Below are 19281 nucleotides of genomic sequence, written 5' to 3'. Positions count from 1 at the left end.
GAGTCCTGCCCTTCCTTTGGCTGTTATATTCTTTCTGCCACCTCTTCAGCAATAGACCCTGAGCCTTGGAAGGTGTGTTAGAGATATTGCAGTGCTGAGCACTCCTGTCACTTCCTCCCAGCATCATGCTGCCTTCTGAGTCATCCCAAGGTCACTGCCATCTGAAAAGAGAAGATTCTCTACCAAAAGTGAGAGTAGCATTAATATAAGGGTATAAACATTAAGAGAAGTGCTTACTGAGCAGTTTGATAAGCACAGTATATACGTATAGCCAGATAGCAGCAGACATTATACCCCTAGGGCTCATGACTACCCCTGTTTTAAATTTTCAGTATCAAGCAAGTATTCCCTCCCATGGAGCGGGCCTCCAGTCCAATTAGAGGGCAGTTGGTGTCCACCATGACAGACGTGTCACTATTGCACCTGTTGGCTCATTTGGCTTGGCTGGCCAAATATAAGGCTTGCAGTGTCCACTATTGAGTATCTTCACTGGTGATTTCTCTATCTCTCCCAATGAACTGAATGCAGTGTGGCTTCTTCCAGGTTTGTGTCAGCTGGCCAAATGGAGGAGGTTATCAGCCCAGTTCCAGCAGGATTTCTCAGTAGCCTTGCAGCCCAAGTATGTGGAGTCTTCAGCAGTAGGGTCATACCATCTATTCCTGATGGGAAACCAAGGGCCTTGGCAATGGCCTATAATGTTTTGGGAGCATCAGGGACCTCCCTGACCAACAACTCACTGGAAAGGTATCCCATCCCTGGCACTGAAAATTTTCTACCAACAATCTACGGCTCCTGAGTGTACCATTGTCCAAAAAAGTAGGCTTCCCTCCCTCTACCTTTTCTTTACTCAGTCTCTTCCACTTTCCTTACTTGGACCTTTTCACCCCCATTAATTTGTTCTTCTACTTACATATATAAAATACCATCCTATTAAGTACCCCTCCTTTCTTTTCTCTTCCCTTTATATTTCTTTTCTAGCTTACTGGCCTTTGCTACTGAGTTTTCTTCCTACTCCCACAGAAGTCCAGTCATCTGTAGCTAGGATCCATATATGAGAGAGAACATGCGATGCTTTGCTTTCTGGGCCTGGGTTACCTCGCTTAGTTTAATCCTTCCCAGATCCATCCATTTTCCTGCAAATTTCATAACTTCAATTTTCTTTACTGTTGACTAGAACTCCATAAATGTGCCATATCTTCATTATCCACTCATCAGTTGAGGGACATCTAGTATGGCTCTGTAGTATAGGTTAAGATCAGGTATAGTGATACCATCAGCCTTATTTTTGTTGCTCAGGATTGTTTCCATTTCCCAGCTATTGTGAATTGAGTGGCAATAAACATGGTTGAGCAAGTTATCTCTAAGGTAATGAGATGAGTCCTTAGGATATATGCCCAAGAGTGCTATAGCTGGGTCATATGGTAGATCTAGATCTATTTTTAGCTGTCTTAGGAGCCTCCTCACTGATTTCCACAATGGCTGGACCAGATTGCATTCCCACCAACAGTGCAAAAGGGTTCCTCTTTTTCCACATCCTTGCCAGCATTTATGGTCATTTGTTTTTATGATGTTAGCCAATCTGACAGGAGTGAGATAGAATCTCAATGTAGTTTTAATCTGCATTTCCCTGATGACTAGGGATGTAGAACATTTTTTTAGATGTTTATATGCCATCTGTATTTCTTCTTTTGAGAACTCTCTACTGCCATAGCCCATTTATTTATTTATTTTTATTTATTTGAGAGCGACAGACACAGAGAGAAAGACAGATAGAGGGAGAGAAAGAGAATGGGCGCGCCAGGGCTTCCAGCCTCTGCAAACGAACTCCAGACGCGTGCGCCCCCTTGTGCATCTGGGCTAACGTGGGACCTGGGGAACCGAGCCTCGAACCGGGGTCCTTAGGCTTCACAGGCAAGCGTTTAACCACTAAGCCATCTCTCCAGCCCACCATAGCCCATTTTTAATTGGCTTGTTTGATCTTATTATCTAATTTTTTGAATTCTTTGTATATCGTAGATATTAATCCTCTATAAAATGTATAGCTGGCAAAGATTTTTCCCATTCTTTAGGTTGCCTCTTTGCTTTATTCACAGTGTACTTTGCCATACAAAATCTTTGTAATTTCATGAGGTCCCAGCAGTTAATCTGTGGTTTTATTGCCTGAGCAATTGGGGTTATATTCAGAAAGTCTTTGCCAAGACCAATATGTTGAAGGGTTTCCCCTACTTTTTCCTCTAGCAGTTTCAGAGTTTCAGGTCTCATGTTAAGGTCTTTAATCCATTTGGACTTAATTCTTGTGCATGGAGAGAGAGAAGAATCTATTTTCATCCTTTTACAGGTACATATCTAGTTTTCCCAGCACCATTTGCTGAAGAGGCTGTCTTTTCTCCAATGAGTATTTTTGGCATTTTTATCTAATATCAGGTGGCTATAGCTACCCGGACTTACATCTGGGTCCTCTGTTCTGTTCCATTGATCTACATGTCTGCTTTTGTGCCAGTACCATGCTGTTTTTGTTACTATGGCTCTGTAGTATAGGTTAAGATCAGGTATGGTGATACCATTAGCCTTATTTTTGTTGCTCAGGATTGTTTTAGATATTTGAGATTTTTTTGAGATTCCAAATGAATTTTTAGTTTGTTTTTTTTTTCTATTTCCTTGAAGAATGCTATTGGAATTTTGATGGGGATTGCATTAAATGTGTAGGTTGCCTTTGGTAAGATTGCCATTTTCACAATATTGATTCTTCCAATCCAGGAGCATGGGATGTTTTTCCATTTCCTAGTGTCTTCTTTAATTTTCGCTTGAGGGTTTTAAAGTTTTCATTGTAGAGATTCGTCACTTCCTTGGTTAGGTTTGTTCCAAGGTACTTTATTTATTTAATTTTTTTGGATGCAGTTGTGAATGGGAGTGATTCTCTGATTTCATCCTCTGTGTGTTTGTTGTGAACATATAGGAAGGCTACTGATTTCTGTATATTTATTTTGTATCCTGCTACATGGCTATAGGTTTTTATCAGCTGTAACAGTTTGCTGGTAGAGTCTTTATTGTCCTGTATGTATAGAATCTTGTCATCTGCAAATAATGATAACTTGGTCTCTTCTTTTCCAATCTGTAGTCCTTTTATGTGCATCTCTTGCCTTATTGCTATGGCTAAGACTTTCAGTACTATATTAAATAAAAGTGGTGATAGTGGACACCTTGTCTTGTTCCTAATTTTAGTGGAAAGGCTTCCAGTTTTTCCCCATTTGCCATTATTATTATTATTATTATTATTATTATTATTATTATTTGTTTATTTATTTGAAAGCGATGGACAGAGAGAAAGAGGGGGAGGGAAAGAGACAGAGAGAGAATGGGAGTGCCAGGGCCTCCAACTGCTACAAACGAACTCCAGACGCATGTGTCCCTTGTGCATCTGGCTAACGTGGGTCCTGGGGAATTGAGCCTTGAACCAGGGGTCCATAGGCTTCACAGGCAAGCGCTTAACCTCCAAGCCATCTCTCCAGCCCTCCTTTTTATTATTTTTTGCTTTTTGAGGTAGGGTATTACTCTGGTCCAGGCTGACCTGGAATTAACTATGTAGTCTCAGGGTAGCCTTGAACTCTTGGTGGTCCTCCTACCTCTGCCTTCCAAGTGCTGGGATTAAAGGCGTTTTTCAGCATGCCTGGCTATAGATCGCCTTATTATACTGAGATATGTTCCTTCTATTCTCAGTCTATGTAGGACTTTTTATCATGAAGGGATGTTGGATTTTGTCAGATGCTTTCTCTGCATCTAATGAGATGATCATATGATTTTTGTCCTTCAGTCCACTTATATAATGCATTATATTCATCAATTTGTATATGTTGAACATCCCTGCATCTCTGGGATAAAGCCTACTTGGTCAGGGTGAATGATCTTTCTGATATATTCTTGTATTCTGTTTGCCAGTATTTTGTTGAGAATTTTTGCATCTATGTTCATGAGGGAGATTGGTCTATAATTTTCTTTTTTTGTTCTATCTTTGCCTGGTTTTGGTATCAGGGTGATGCTGGGCTTGTAGAAGGAGTTTGGTAGGGTTCCTTCTTTTTCTATTTTATGGAAAAGCTTAAGAAGCAATGGCATTAGTTCTTCCCTGAAGGTCTGATAAAATTCACCAGTGAATCCATCTGGGCCTGGACTTTTTTTAGTTGGGAGATTTTTGATAACTGCTTGTATCTCCATACTTGTTATAGGTCTATTTAAGTGATTAATCTCATCTTGATTTAATTTAGGTAGGTCATATAAATCAAGGAAATCATGTATTTCTTTCAGATTTTCATACCTAGTGGAGTATATGTTTTTATAGTATATCCCTATCATTTTTTGAATTTCTCTGGAATCTGTTGTGATGTTGCCCTTTTCATCTCTAATTTTATCAATTTGTGTCTCTTCTCTCTTTCTTTTGGTCAGACTTGCTAAGGGCTTATCAATCTTGTTTATCCTTTCAAAGAATGAACTCTTTATTTCATGGATTCTTTGGATTATTTTTTTGGTTTCTATTTCATTAATTTCTTCCCTAATCTTTATTATTTCTTCCCATCTACTGATTTTTGGTTTGCTTTGTTCTTCTTTTTCCAAGGCTTTAAGGTGAAGCATTAGGTCATTTACTTGCGACCTTTCTAATTTCTTAATATAGGTGCTTAAAGCTATAAATTTACCTCTTAGGACTGCCTTCATTGTGTCCCAAAGGTTTTGGTATGCTGTGTTCTCATTATCATTTGACTCTATGAATTTTTTGATTTCCTTCTTGATTTCTTCATGGACCTATTCATCATTCAGTAGTGTATGTTTAGTTTTCTTGATATTGTGTATGCTCTATAGCTTTTCTTGCTATTGATTTGAAGTATGATTCCATTGTGGTCAGATAGAATGCAAGGAATTATTTCAATTTTCCTGTATTTGTTAAGATTTGCTTTGTGTCCTAATATATGGTCTATCTTAGAGAATGTTCCATGTGCTACTGAAAAGAATGTATATTCCGCAGCATTTGCAGGAAATGTCCTATATATATCTGTTAGGTCCATTTCTTCGATGACCTCATTTAATCCCGATGCCACTCTGTTTATTTTTTGCTGGATGACCTGTCAATTGATGAGAGTGGGGTGTTGAAGTCACCACTACCACTGTGTTTGGTGTTATCTATGATCTTAATTCTAATAGTGTATGTTTGATGAAGTTGGGAGCCCCCATGTTTGGTGCATGTATGTTTAGGATTGTAATGTCCGGTTGGACTGTGCCTTTAATGAATATAAAGTGATCTTACTTATCTTTCCTAACTAATATTGGACTGAAGTCCACCTTGTCAGATATTAGGATAGCAACCCCTGCTTCTTTTGTAGGCCTATTTTCTTAAAACACCATTTTCTAACCTTTCACCCTAAGATAGTATCCATCCTTTGTAGAAAGGTGAGTTTCTTGGAGGCAACAAATTGAAGGATCCTGCTTTTTTTTTTTTTTTTCCTTTTTCAAGGTGGGGTCTCAGTCTAGCCCAGGCTGACCTGGAATTCACTATGGTGTCTCAGGGTGGCCTTGAACTCAACAGCGATCCTCCTACCCCTACCTTCCAAGTGCTGGGATTAAAGGCGTGCGCCACCACGCCCGGCTAGGATCCTGCTTTTTAACCCAGTCTGCAAACCTATGTCTTTTTGTTGGGGCCTTGAGGCTGGTGATATTATTGAAAGTCGTGTATTTATTTTTTGCCAATTTTTTTTGTAGTTGTTTCAGTTTTACCTTTGCTCTCATGTGTTAACTAGTATTTGAGTATTGTTTGTTTGTTTGTTTGTTTCCATGTTCCTTATGTGTGTGCTTTTCTTTCTCTTCAGCAGGGAGGATTCTTTCAAGTATTTTCTGTAGATCTGGTTTTGTCTTCCAATATTCCTTTAGCCTGCTTTTGTTGTGGAATGTCCTTATTTCTCTGTCTAATTGAATGGATAGCTTTGCAGGATAAAGTAACCTTGGTTGATAGTTGTTACCTTTCAGAACTTGGAATATGTCACTCCAAGCCCTTCTGGCTTTTAAAGTTTGTGTTGAGTAATCTGCTGTGATCCTGATGGGCTTGTCTATGTAGGTAGCTTTATTTTTCTCTCTAACTGCTTTCAATAATTTTCTTTGGTTTGTGTGTTTGGTAGTTTAATTATAATATTTTCATAGTGTCCCAAATATCTTGTAATTCCCATTCATACTTTCCTATTAGTTTGTCTTTCTCTTTGTTGGACTGTATTAGATCTGCCACTTGGTCTTCTAGTTTAGCTATTCTGTCCTTTCCTTCATCCATTCTACTGGTGAGGTTTTCTAGAGTATTTTTTTAAAAATTTCATTAACTGTGTTCTTCATTGTTAGTAATTCTGACTGTTTTTTCTTTATTATTTCTATTTCCTTATTTATGTTTTGTGTTAACTTCTTTATTTCATTAAATTGGTTTCCTGTGTATTCTTTGATTCCTTTGATTTCCTCTTTGACTTCTTTGAGCATATTTATAATCATTCTTTGGAAATATTTCTCAGGCATTTCCTCTAACTCATTCTCACTGGAGTTCATTTCTGATGCATTAATACTTTTTGTTGGATTTATATTGTCTTGATTTTTGGTGTTTCTTGTGTTGTAATGTATATATATTTGCATCTTGGATTAATTTAATGCTTGGATTTTCTAGATAGCTGCAGTATTCTTAGATGTATCTATTAATCTGATGTTATATATCTTCAGGGTAGGAGCTTAAGGTGCTAGGTGTCGCTCTTAGACTCTCAGAGTATCTACAAAAGTGACCCTAGGTGTTGGGTTTGCCTGTTATGAGAGTATTCAAGTAGGCTGAGTGGAACAAAATACAGGCAGATTCTAAAATTTAGCTAAACAATGTACATATTCAATGAAAAACAGCACAGAGTATTTATGCAAGAGTAGGTATTATGAGAGCCAGATCCTCTAACAAAGTCACTGTCCCTTAAATGTGTGTGGTGCCCCACACCCTTAATCCTGTCAGCAAGGAGATTTAAGATTTCTGGTCTGTTGAGGGTTCCAAGTCAGCTTGTGATCTAATGAGACCCTTCCCTAATGTGCAACAGAAGAGGAAGCAAAGCTGCTATAAATCAAGAAGCAACAAATAACAAGCCCAAAATATACCTTATTTAAGAATGGCAAATCTGACCATCCATCAGATTTAACGTATAATTTATCCTGATATGGAAGGTGCAGTTAGCATTTCCTTTTCAGCCCTATATACCAGGCTTATTTGGTGGGTACTGACCTGGTGTAATCCCAGTTACCTTTTGGGATGATTTTGGTGTCATTTATGCTGCGTTCCTGCCTGGGTCCCTCTTTGGTGCTCTGTGGGTTCAAGTAGGCTGGTTTGGTCATTGGTTCACTGTTCTGGTCTCTGGTGCTGGGTGCTGTGAGCTCCCTTCCCTGGTCTCTGGTGCTTGCTGGTGCCTGCACTGGCAGTGGGGAAGGGGAGGCTGTGGATGTTGGCTATAGTTCTGCTCATCCATGTGATTCTCTACCTTGTGATCTGCTCCTCTGTTGTTTACTGTGGTCCTCCCTTCATGTTTCTTGAGTTTGTGAAAAGCTCTGTGTGAATGGAAAATCCCTTCATCTGGCTTTTCCTGCAGCTCAAGCTGAGCTTTGTAGCTTGGCCCCACGGACCTGCTGCTGCAGCAGACCTGGTGCCGCAGCTGCTGCAGCAGCTTCTGCCTGCCTATGTGGGCTCTGGATCTCTCCTACTTCTCTGTTCTGTTGGCAATTTCTTATACACCTTCCTTTTTAGTAGAAGACTATAGTTTGCTATTGTTTTTTGGCTTTTTCTCCCCCAGGCTGCTTTGGTGTGGTTCCTATACCACCATCTTAACCGGAAGTCCATCTGGTCTTTTTAACTAGCTTTTGCGGTCTCAAACAAGTCTGGGGTGATAACTTCAAACTTGCTTGAATTTCTTTCTGTGGTGAACTTTATATCTCTTGTTTCTGTTCTATACTTCCTTCCATCAAGCACAATAGTCCACTACTTTGTTTTTGTAAACTTTTAATGTTTTTTTCCAAAGTAGGGTCGCACTGTAGGCCAGGCTGACCTGGAATTCACTCTGTCTTCTCAGGGTGGCCTCGAACTCACAGCAATCCTCCTACCTCTGCTTCCCGAGTGCTGGGATTAAAGGTGTGCGTCACCACTCCAGGCTTGTTTGTTTTTTAGGCAGGGTCTTACTCTAGCTCAGACTGACCTGAAATATACTCTGTAGTCCCAGGCTGGCCTCGAACTCACGGTGATCCTCGTACAACTGCTTTCTGAGTGCTGTGCTAAAGGTGTATGCTGCCACACCCTGTTCTTGTAAACCTTTTATTGAAAACTTTTGTACATACAGACAATATACTGCAATTATATTTCCCTCCCACAGCTCTTCCTTTCCCCCTCCTGAATCCCCTCTGTACCAAATCTCTTCTTCTTTCCAACTAGTCCCTCTTCTATTTTGATGTCATTATTTTTTCCTTCCGACTATGCAGGTATTTTTTCCTCTAATTATGCAGGTATTTCCCTCCTATTGTGAGATCCTTCAGCATTCTTTTTTTTTTTGTTGTTGTTGTTGTTTTAGCATTCTTTTGTTTTTTAAAAAACGTTGTATTGATAGCTTCCCTAAGTATAGGCAACAAACCATAATAGTTTCCACCCCCACCTCCATTCTCCCCTTTTCAAATCTACCCTCCATTGAAGCTCTTCTTTCTAATTTGTCTCTTCTGTTATGGGGTCATCATTCTTTTCTCCTGTTATGATGTTCTTACATAGGTAGGTCAAACACTGTGAGGTGATGCATATCAAGGCTATTTTGTTTCAGGAAGATTGCATTGTAAGCAGACCTGCCCTTCCTTTGTCTCTTACATTCTTTCCACCATGTCTTCTGCAATGGATACTGAGCCTTGGAGGGTGTTGAAGAGACATCTCAGTGCTGAACATTTCACTGTCACTTCTCAGTTCTTTGGTGACTTTTGAGTCACTCTAGTGGTCACTGCCATCTGAAAAGAGAAGCTTTTCTAACCAAATGTGAGAGTACCATTAATATATGGGTATAAACATAAAGCGCTTAGAGGGCAGTTTGGTAGGCATGATATTTGCATTTAGCCAGACAGCAGCATCCCTACTCCCCTAGGGCTTATGACCTCCCTAGCCATAGGCTTTTAACTAGGTTTTCATTACCAGGTGTGTTTTCTTTCCCATAGAGTGGGTCTCTAGTCCATTCAGAAGGCAGTTGGTTTTCCCCCATAATAGATATGCCAGTGTTGTACCTGTTGGTACATTTGGCCTGACTGGTCAGCCTTAAAGCTTATAAGGTTCATTGCTGTTTAACACTGTTGATGAGTTTTCTTTCCCAAAAGGCTGCATGTAGCATAACTCTTTTTAGCTTTTTTTTTTTTTTTAATTTATTTATTTATTTATTTGAGAGTGACAGACACAGAGAGAAAGACAGATAGAGGGAGAGAGAGAGAATGGGCGCGCCAAGGCTTCCAGCCTCTGCAAACGAACTCCAGACGCGTGCGCCCCCTTGTGCATCTGGCTAACGTGGGACCTGGGGAACCGAGCCTCGAACCAGGGTCCTTAGGCTTCACAGGCAAGCGCTTAACCGCTAAGCCATCTCTCCAGCCCTCTTTTTAGCTTTTTGATAGCTAGTCAACAGGGAAGAGGTTTCCAGGTCAGCTCTAGCTTGATTCTCAGTGACCTACAGCCCTAGCATGTGAACTCTTCAGCAGTAGGGTCTTAACCATCTAGTTCTGGTGGTCATCCAGGAGCCTTGGCAACAGCCAGTAGTATTTTGGGGGCATCAGGAACCTTCTGGGCCAACAACTCACTTGAAGGTAGTCTATCCCTAGCATTGAAATTTTTCTAATAACAATCGATGGCTTCTAGGTATATCATTATTCATGCTTATAGAATACTTCTGCCCATACTCTTTCTGTTTTAAAAACATATATATTGGGCTGGAGAGATGGTTTATTGGTTAAAGCATTTGCCTTCAAATCCTAAGAATCTGGGTTTGAATGTGTAGTACCCACCTAAAGCCAGATGTACAAGTGGCACATGCATCTGGAGTTCACTTGTAGTGTCTAGAGGCCCTGGTGTATTCATTCTCTCTCTCTCATCTTCCTTTTTCTCCATCTTTCTAAATACATACATACATACATATACACACACATATATTAATAGCTAGCACAAAAGTAGATTTCCATTTGTCTTATTTATAGCATCTTGAATTTTGATTAACTCTCTTACCACTGTTTCTTTACTCTATCCCTCTTCCTGATCCCACTTAGACCATTCCACCCTCAGTAATCTGCCCAGTCCATAACTTTTAAATCCAACCTTGCTTAAATTCTCAGGACATGGGCAGAATGCAGCCAGCCCTTTTACCAGTAGTCCAGTTTAAACAAAATTCTTTTTTCCCCTTTGAAACTCCCTAAGCCAAGCCTTCACAGTCCACAGTTCGTTCTGCATTTAGGATTTTCAAACTCTTACTAGAATAGCCCATCAAGCTCTACTTACAATGCTTCTCCAGTCTAAAATAACAAATCCTTTTACATTCTTCCTGCAAGCACATTTCAAAAGACCAAAAACCACACGGTTACATTCATCACAGCTATGAACTTACTGCTTGGTACCAATTTCTTTTCTTTTCTTTTTTCTTCTTTCTTTCATTTTTTTTTTCCTTCTTTTAATGAGGTATGTTCTCACTCTGGCCCAGGCTCACCTGGAATTCACTATGTAGTCTCAGGGTGGCCTCAAACTCATGGTGATCCTCCTACCTTTGCCTTCCAAGTGTTGAAATTAAAGGCATGCGCCACCACATCCAGCTCAATTTTTTGTTGTACTTTCTTGTTGCTGGGACAAACACTTGACCAGAGCAGCTTATAGGAGGAAAGGGTTTATTTCAGCTTATAGATTCCTGGGGAAGCTTGATCATGGTGGAGGAAACTGGTTTACTTCATTGTACATCCACTGCAGAGGTCTTTTCACTTTTGAATTATGTTGGGTAGTCAAACAATAGATGAGGGGTAATGTCTTTTTTCAGTTTGTTCAATTAACAGATAAAGAAGAAATTATGGGATTGAATCTTATTATTTTGTAATGCAGTGAATGAATAGATGTGAACAGCAAGCATCAGTGGATACTGGCAAATCATATGGGGAGGTATTGTTTGCTTACAAACAGGGCACTACGATGTCCTGCCTTGCCAGAGGGATGATGCCTGTGCTCATGTCTCCAGTTGCTGACTAGAAGGAAATGGCAAGAATGGAAGGGCATGGCAGCTAGCTGCATGAGTGGAGGATTGTGCAGGTCAAATAGCCAATCCTTTTTCTTTTTAAATTTATTTTATTTTATCTTATTTATTTATGCGAGAGAGAGCGAGAGAGAGAGAAAGAGAGAGAGACAGAATAGGCATGCTGGGCCCTCCAGTCACTGCAAACGAACTCCAGACACATGTGTCAACTTGTGCATCTGGCTTATGAATTAAAGCTGGGTCCTTTGGCTTTGCATGCAAATGCCTTGACTGCTAAGCCATCTCTCCAGCCCTACATGGCCAATTCTCTTTCATGAAGATCTGGCAAAATTCACCAGTGACTCCATTTGGGCCTGTCCTTTTTAGTTGGGAGATTTTTTTTTTTTTCAAGGTAAGGTCTCACTCTAGCTCAGGCTGACCTGGATTTTACTATGTAGTCTCAGGGTGGCCTCAAACTCACAGCAATCCTCCTACCTCTGCCTCTTGAGTGCTGGAATAAAGGCATGTGCCACCATACCCAGCTGGTTGGTAGGGTTTTTTCTAATTGCTTGGATCTCTGCACTTGTTATAGGTCTGTTTAAGTGGTTAATCTCCTCTTGATTTAATTTCGGTAGGTCATGTACATCAAGAAAATCATCCATTTCTTTCAGATTTTCAAACTTAGTTGAGTATATGTTCTTAATGTGCGTTCTTATGATTTTCTGAATTTCTTTGGTATCTGTTGTAATGGTGGAATTTTCAACCTTAATTTTATTTATTTATGTCTCTTCTCTCTGGTCAGATTTGCTAAGAACTTATGAATCTTGTTTATCTTTTCAGTGAACCAACTCTTTGTTCCATTAATTTTTTTGGTTTTGTTTGTTTTTGGGTTTCTGTTTCATTAATTTCTGCCCCAATCTTTATTATTTCTTCTCATCTACTGATTTTTGGTTTGTCTTGTTCTTTTTTTATAAGGCTTTAAGGTGAAACATAAAGTTGTTTAATTGTGACCTTTCTAATTTCTTAATTAATATAGGCACTCAAATCTATAAATTTCCCTCTTAGGACTGCCTTCATTGTGTCCCAAAGGTTTCGGTATGTTGTGTTCTTGTTATTATTTGATTCTATGAATTTTTTGATTTCCTTCTTCATTTCTTCATTAATCCATTCATCATTTAGTAGTGTATTGTTTAGTTTCCATGATTTTGTGTATGCTCTATAGCTTTTCTGGCAGTTCATGTGTAGTTTAATCCCATTGTGATCAGATAGAGTGCAAGGAATTATTTCAATTTTTCTGTATTAAGGTTGTTTTGTGTCCTAATATATGGTCTGTTTTAGAGAATGTTACATGTGTTGCTGAAAAGAATGTGTATTCTGCAGCATTTGGGTGAAATGTTCTCTGTTAGGTCAATTTGGTCTATGACCTCATTTAATCCAGATGCTTCTCTATTTATATTTTGACATGATGACCTGTCAGTTGATGAGAGTCGGGTGTTGAAGTCACCCAGTACAACTGTTTTGGTGTTATCTGTGACCTTAATTCTAATAGTGTTTTTTTGATGAAATTGGCAGCTCCCATGTTAGGTACATATATGTTTAGGATTGTAATGTCCTCCTGTTGGAGTGTTCCTTTAATTGATATAAAGTGACTTTTTTAAAAAGATTTCTTTTTAAAAAAATTCTTGATTATTATTTATTTATTTATTTGAGAGCAACAGACAGAGAGAGAAAGAGGCAGACATCGAAAGAGAGAATGGGTGCACCAGGGCCTCCAGCCAATGCAAACTCCAGATGCATCTGGCTTATGTGGATACTGGGGAATTGAGCCTCTATCCAGGGTCCTTAGGCTTTACAGGCAAGTGCTTAACCGCTAAGCCATCTCTCCAGCTCTAAAGTGACCCTCTTTATCATTCCTAACTAATGTTGGTTTGAAGTCTCCTCTGTCAGATATTATAACAACATCTGCTTGTTTTATTTATTTATTCTTATTTGCTTGAAACACTACTTTCCAGATTTTCACCCTAAGGTAGTGTTTGTCTTTTATGGAAAGGTGGGTTTCTTGGAGGCAACCAATAGAAGGATTCTAGTTTTTAAAAATATTTTATTTTTATTTAGTTATTTATTTGACAGAGAAATAGGGAGGGACAGAGAGAGAAAGGGAGAGAGATAATGAGGGTGCCAGGGCCTCTAGCCACTGCAAATGAATTCCAGACACGTATGCCCCCTTGTGTATCTGGCTAAAGTGAGTCCTGGGGAATTGAACCTGCAGGCAAACTCTTTAACCACTAAGCCATCTCTCTAGCCCAGAAGGATCCTACTTTTTAACCCAGTCTGTAAACCTGTGTCTTTTGGTTGGGGCATTGAGGCTGTTGATATGAAGAGTTATTATTGACAGGTGTGCATTGATTTTTGCCATTCTTCTTGTTGTAATTCTTCCAGTTTTTCCTTTAGTCTCTTGTATTAACTATTATTTGAGTGTGGTTTATTTTTTCCAGGTTCTTTATGTGTGTGCTTTTCTTTCTCTTTGGCATGAAGTATCCTTTCAAGTATTTTCTTTAGAGCTGATTTAGAGTTCATATATTCCCTTAGTTTGTTTTTGTTGTGGAATGTCCTTATTTCTCTGTTTATTTGAATGTATAGCTTTGCAGGATACAGTAATCTTGGTTGACAGTTATCTTTTAGAACTTGGAATATATCATTTTGTGTTTAATAATCTGCTGTTATCCTAATAGGCATGCCTTTGTATGTGACTTGAGTTTTTGTCTCTAACTGCTTTCAATATATTTTCTTTGGTTTGTGTGTTTAGTAGTTTAATTAATTATAATATGACTATAAGGGGTTCTTTCCTGATTTTGTCTGTTTGGTGTTCTAAAGGCTTCCCATATATGCATTGGCATCATTTTCCCTACTTAGGGGAAGTTTTCTTCTATGTTTGTTGAAAATATCTCCTATGCCTTTGGAGTGAAATTCTTTTCCTTCTACTATGCCCTGAATTCTTATGCTTGATCATTTTCTTTTAAATTGTTGTCTACCATTTAATTTAAAATAGCCTCCCTGGGGATCATTTCTGATGGATTTATAGTTTTTGGTGGGATTGTATTATCTTGATTTTTTGTGTTCCTTGTATGTAAAGATTTTTGCATCTTGAGCTTATTTGATGTTTGTGTTTTCTAATTATCTGCAATGCTCTTAGTTGTGTAAATCTGACTTTATATATCTTCAGGGTATGAGTTTAAGGTACCTGATTTAACTCTTATACTCTAAGAAAATAGCAGAATTGACCCTAAGTGTTGAATTTTCCTGCTATTCAAGTATTCTAGTAGACTGGGTGGAGTAATTTACTGGCAAAGTCTATCATTCAACTAAGCACTATACACATTCAATCCAAACCAGCAGAGTATTTATGCAGTAGTGGGTATTAAAACAAACAGATAATCTAATAAAGCCAAAGTCCCTAAAGGTGTGTGTTGCCACACACCCTTAATCCTGTCAACTGTGAAGTTGAGATTTCTGGTCTGAAATGGATTCTAGGTCATCCTGGAGCTGAGTGAGACCCTGCTCCCAGTAATGACAGAGGAAAAAGACTAAGGCTCTGTGAATCAGGGAACATCAAAGGCAACAATAGTCAACACCAAAATACAGGTTATTTGAGAATGGTGAAGCCAACTAAGTATATGTAACACATAGCCTTCCCTGACATGGAAAGAGTGATTAGCACTTCCATTGTAGGCCTATGTGCATGGCTTTGTGTAAGTAGGCCTTGTTGCCTTTTGGGATGACTTCCAGTCTCACTGATCCTGAGTGCCCACCTTGATTCCTTTCTGTTGCACTGTGGATCTAATATTATGATGTGCTGTGCTGGATTCTGTGCGGCTGGGGGTGAATAAATTCTGGAGGTTCATGGCACTGGTGGTTGGGGGGATGGGAGACTGTGAAAGATGACTGGAGTTGTACTGGAGTTGCTCAGCTGGTCCCATTTGTGTTCTCCTTCAGCAGCTGCTCAGCTGGTCCCTGCTGTCTTTTCCTTCAAGCTTCTTGACTTTGCGAGGAGGCTGATATGAGTGGAAAATCCCTCCACCTGGTTTCTGCTCCTGTAGCTCTGTGCTGGCTGGACAGGTGGGCATGTGGACCAGGGCCATTGGCTCCTCGACAGGATTTTGGCTGGCTTCCTCCTTTCTGGAAGATTTTAGCTCTCCTGCTTCTCTGCTGTGGTTGATGACAAATTATGCACTTTCACTTTTTGGTGGAAGAGTATATTTTGCTGTTTTTCTTCCTATTTCCCTCCCTAGGCTGCTTTGACATGGCTTCTATGCTGACATCTTACCTAGAAGTCTCCCAAATGTTAGACACTGTACAAAGATACAGAGGGAAGGAGAGGAGGATGCTTAGGGATTAAAAGAGATTTAAGAAAAGTCATCAAAGATTTATAAAAATGTGTAGGAGTACATGGTGACCCTACACGTATACATCTGGGGACTTGTGGCTAGCCAAGAGAGTATATACCTGCTGGGAGGAGGGACCTGTGATGGGGACAAGGCCCATGGTGTAGCTATGGGCTGTGTGTGTCCCACAGCAGTGCTTATATGCATGCCACCATGCTTTTGAGCTGTAGAACTTTCTCAGCTTGCATAACTGTGCACATTTGACCATGCTAGGTCCCTCACATATGTGGAATCCTAGAGTTTGCTTTTTTGTGTCTGACTTACTTTATCCATCATCTGTGTTATAGTATACATGAGAATATCCTTCCATTTAGGACTGAGTAGTATTCCATTGTTTGTATTCACCACATTGTGCTCATCTATCCATCTGTTCACCTTTCTATCCACTACTTGGAGAAGCTCCTTTTTGACTGAGGTGGTAGCTAAAGGTTCCTATTTCTTTTTTTTTTTAATTATTTATTTATTAGTTTATTTTATTTTTTTTTTAAATTTTATTAGCATTTTCCATGATTATAAAAAAAAATCCCATGGTAATTCCCTCCCTCCCCCCAAGGTTCCTATTTCTTAACAAAGCATAAGGCCATGTATTCATCAGTGTGGTTTTCTGTAAATGTGTATTATCTTACAATGATAGGGTTAAATAATTATGAAGTTCTTATTTTCAGCCAATGGCACTGCAGCCTACCTCAGTCCTTCTTCTCCACTTAGTATCTGAAATCAGAACAGAAATGAAGGCTGAGGGGGCTAGAGAGATGGCACAACAGTTAAAGTGCTTCCTGCAAAGCCTATTGACTTGGGTTTGATTCCCTAGCACCCACATAATGCACAAAGTGGTGCATGCATATGGAATTTGTTTGCAGTAGCTGGAGGCTCTGACAGCCCATTCTTTCTGTCTTTCTCTCTGCTTGCAAATAAAAGAAACAAAAGAAGGCTGGACTTATCTTAACAGATGTTTTTCTAGGTCAATACATCTAGATTTCATTCACTTTTAATAACTTCAATACTTTAAGTAACTGCATAATATTCTAATATCTGATGAATCATAATTTTAAAATCAGATCCCTTTTTATGACCTTTTAGGTTTCCTGACTTTTGCTGCCACAACTAATGGTACATTATATATCCATATTTTTGTCTATATGTTGTATCACATCATCTACGTCTGAACATAAAGTCTCCTCAGGTGCCAGTGCCTTTCTTCTGTATTTGAAGTGTTGTTATATCAATAATATGCTTATTTCACTCTCTAGGAGATAATATCTAAACAACTCATAATCCATGTCAGGAAGAAACTGCTCTAAAGAGCACTAGCATGCATAGCAATCACAGTTGTGCTCAGTATATTGTTATTCTGTAAGGTAATAAGTTTGCTGTGAGTTTGACATTGAAAGGATGACCTACCTTGTTCTTAGGAAGCATACACTTAGGCATTTAAAGGGGAAGTTATAAACACCCATGTTTTGCTTTCAGATTTTTCAGAGACATGTCTGTATGTAATTGCATATACAGAGGGAAAGCTAGTGGGGAAGCTGAGACAGGGATATAAATGGAAGCAAGTCTCGGAAAATCTTCATTTGTGTCCAAGACCAGCCAGTCTTCTCCCATCCTGGTGGCCTCGGCTGTGGCATGTTTGAGGATGCATGAGCACTCTTAATAGATGTCAGAATATTCGAAACTTGGGCCATCTAAAGAAATCTGATATAAGGTTACCATTTAAATAAATCACTTGGAAATTCAGAAGCAAACTTAGAAAGGATGGCAGGGTGGAAAGGAAATTTCCTCATTTTCACATTCACAGACTTTTGGTTCCTTTCCAAAATGACATCGTAAACATCTTGCTGTTTATTCTGGATGGGGAGTTAGCTGGAACTGCAGGAGGCCTGCTGAGCTTTGGGCTCAGATCTCTTGTTTTCTTCAAGGCCTTTCTGTTCCTGTGTGTGGCAAAAGTGATCCACACCTGGGGGATGAAATTAGCAGAGTATGGAGAGCCAGGAGAGGGAGGAGTACATGGCTAACCATGAGGCTGTCAGAAGTGAAAATCTGTCTGCATTGGCCACAGATCTTTGGGGCTTACTACTCATCCCACCCTGATCGTGAGTGTCAGGCCTGGGCATGCTGATGTCATATGCTGCTTGCCACTGTGGAGGAAGCCAGGGTGCCAAAAGCCTAGATTTCCCTCAGGTGCCTCTTACTGTCTCTCTGCCAAGCTCCCATTTGTGGTGGCATTTCATTCCTGTGCTCATGAGGAGTGCTGATGCCAGGAGGGGAGGGAGGCTTATCACAGAACTCCTACCTATTTCCTTTCCATTGTTTTGGTGTCATCCTGTACATTGGTTACCCAGTGACCATGGACCACCTTTGGATGGTGCTTGGAGATGATACATTTCTATACCCAAGTCCTGTATTGGCACAGGGAACACTATGTACAGAGTCATTATTCTCCACTGTTTTCATGATATACAGGGATTTTTGATGATTTGGTAATAACCTCTTTTAGTTTTATCTGGGGTAGCTTTGGTTCAAGCAAACTGATTATTTCCTAGCTCTATACTGGTTAGGAACCGTGAATTTGTCTCCTAATACATGGGCCCATCTCTGTGACTGCATTTTGTTAATCTGTGTCTTTCTGTGTATCTGTTTCTCTCTCTCTCTCTGTGTATGTACACACACACACACACACACACACACACACACACACACACACATTTCACTCTTCATGTCTGTTTCTTTTCCCATCTTTCTCTCTCCATGTGTTTCTGTGTTTGCCTCCCTATGTCTCTTTCTCTCCATGTCTCTCTTTGTGTGTCTCCATGTTTTTCTCTCCCCTATGTCTCTCTCCTCTTTCCCCGTTTTCTCTCCTTCTCTCTCTATATATTTCTCTCATCGTGACTCTTTCTTTTTTTCCCCATCTCTTTCTCTCCTTGTTGTTCTCTCAGTGCCTCTTTCTCCCCATGTCTCCTTTTGTCTCCCTCTCTCTCACACACAAACTCAATTATTGAGAATCTGCAAGGTGACTTTATATTCTCAACAAGACCCTATAAGATAGGGGTTATTGTTACCATTTTCTAGATGGTACTTGTGACTGGGCAAAGCTAAGTCACATGTTTGAAAGTGTTATTACATGGCAGTGCTCAGCATATGCTCGAGCACAGCATTTGAGTGCGTCCACTGGACAGGTTCAGTGGACAGATCTTCCACATTGATAGGTATGCAAAAGCCCATGGCTTTCATTCCTGGCCTGTTGCAGAGGCATATATTGATTGACATCTGGTTCCATGTGACATGAGGAGGTAGGTAAGTCACATGAAATGAGCTTAGTCCATATCTTGGCCTGAAGAATTGTCAATCATGACACTATCCCTTATTCCCAGGTGAGCCTCTTAGCCTGATGCTTTTCCTCAGTTGATGACATTAGCAGTACCCTTTTCATTTCCAGTCTTTTGAGTACAATAGAAATGGTGTGACTTTGTCAAATAGCGATACATTTCCAGAACTTGCTGTCTGCTTCCACTGTGATCTCATTGTGGCTGGTGGGATATGCGGTTTGGCCCCACACTGGCCTCTGGATTCTCTTGAGCAGTACT

At 39.8% G+C, this 19281-nt stretch overlaps 1 protein-coding gene across 8 annotated transcripts in view; it reads left to right on the top strand.

Annotated features, from left to right (window-relative positions):
* The window catches only part of Ralgps1 (Ral GEF with PH domain and SH3 binding motif 1), a 325831-nt gene that overhangs the window by 77095 nt on the left and 229455 nt on the right, over positions 1-19281 (top strand). Inside the window, exon 1 of one of the 8 annotated variants that reach the window (XM_045148109.1) lies at positions 15301-15371. The exons of the other annotated variants lie outside the window; for them this stretch is intronic. The gene's annotated coding sequence lies outside the window, so the exon portion shown is untranslated. Of the gene's footprint in view, positions 1-15300; positions 15372-19281 lie in introns of those variants that run through there. 8 annotated transcript variants of the gene reach the window in all.

The sequence above is a fragment of the Jaculus jaculus genome, chromosome 1, assembly GCF_020740685.1.
Source record: "Jaculus jaculus isolate mJacJac1 chromosome 1, mJacJac1.mat.Y.cur, whole genome shotgun sequence".
Taxonomy (NCBI): domain Eukaryota; kingdom Metazoa; phylum Chordata; class Mammalia; order Rodentia; family Dipodidae; genus Jaculus; species Jaculus jaculus.
This window is presented reverse-complemented; position numbering and strand designations above follow the sequence as displayed.